Raw genomic sequence first — 1,539 nt, 5'->3', positions numbered from 1 at the left:
CCCACGGGACCACCCCGAGCGGGGACCTGCAGCCCCCGGGGCCGGGCTGGGAGCAGAGACCCTCGCCCGGCTGCCTGGCCCCGACCCCGGCCCCCACCCCGGCACTCACCCGTGACCCCACCTAGGACACAGCCCACCGGGGGCTCCCTGGGGACATGGGGGTGACCCCCCCGCCCTCGGGCTGCCTCGGGGTCGGGGTGAGGATCGGGTGGGGGCACAGTGGGGACCAGCTGCCCAGGGGGGCCTGGGGCCACCCTGCTGCATCCCGAGGGGGCACAGGGGGTCCTGGGCTACTGTGGGGGCAGAGCCCCCTGAGCACAGCCTTGTCCTGCTGGGTCAGGGCCAGGGGAGCCCCAGGTGCTCTGAGAGTTCCCACAAGGGCTGAGACCCCCAAGCTGGGGGTCCCCATAAGGGCCAGGCCTCCCCCACAGAACCCATAGCCTTTGGAGGTCCCTGGGGCAGGAGGGGCTCGTGGGGGTCACTGGGGGCTGGAGGGGAACTGTTCCCTGGGGAGTGAGTGGCCTGTCCCTGTCCTCATCCTGGGGTCTGCAGGTGTGGGACCCCCTGCCCTGTCCCCCCCACCAGCACAGGGGACCAGGACTGGGACCCAACTGGGGACCCCTCAGCGTGGAGATCCCCAGCCCTGTGTCCTAACCTGGGCACTGCCGTGGCCGGGGGTCCCTACGGGGTGCCTGCCCTGCAGCCTGGGACCCCCATCCCACATCCTGGGACCCCCATCCCGCATCCTGGGACCCCCATCCCCCATCCTGGGACCCCCATCCCACATCCTGGGACCCCCATCTCGCATCCTGGGACCCCCATCCCCCATCCTGGGACCCCCATCCCCCATCCTGGGACCCCCATCCCCCATCCTGGGGCACCTGGCTGATGACAGGCACCCCCTCCGGGGACAAGAGTGACTTCTTGGAGCAGCCAGGCCACGGTGGGACAGGGTGTGACCTTCCCGTGCCCCCCATGGGCTGGTGGGCTCCGGGCACGGGTGGCACCGGTGCAGTGATGGCACCGGGAGGGCGAGGCCCTGGAGGTGTCACAGCTCTGGGGCGGTGCCGAAGTGTCCCCGGCCCCGATGTGAGTGACAAACCACGTGGCTGGGCGTCAAAACAGCTCTGCCCAGTGAGACGGGGCGCTCTGAGGGCTCGGGGTGCTCTGATAATGCGGGGTTCTCTGAGGAGTTGGGGTGCTGTGATGTTTTGGGGTGCCCCGATGAGCCCAGGGTGCTGTGACAGTGGGGTGCAGTGACAAAGTGGGGTGCAGTGGCGGTCCCGTGGTGCTGTGGTGGTCCCATGGTGCTGTGTCAGTGGGGTGCTGTGGGTCCGTGGTGCTGTGTCAGTGGGGTGCTGTGGGTCCGTGGTGCTGTGGGTCCGTGGTGCTGTGGGTCTGTGGTGCTGTGTCAGTGGGGTGCTGTGAGTCCGTGGTGCTGTGTCAGTGGGGTGCTGTGGGTCCGTGGTGCTGTGGGTCCGTGGTGCTGTGGGTCCGTGGTGCAGTGGGTCCGTGGTGCTGTGTCAGTGGGGTGCTGTG

The sequence above is a fragment of the Corapipo altera genome, unplaced genomic scaffold (genome assembly GCF_003945725.1).
Source record: "Corapipo altera isolate COAL_440 unplaced genomic scaffold, ASM394572v1 189, whole genome shotgun sequence".
Taxonomy (NCBI): domain Eukaryota; kingdom Metazoa; phylum Chordata; class Aves; order Passeriformes; family Pipridae; genus Corapipo; species Corapipo altera.
Note: the sequence above shows the minus strand (reverse complement) of the source record.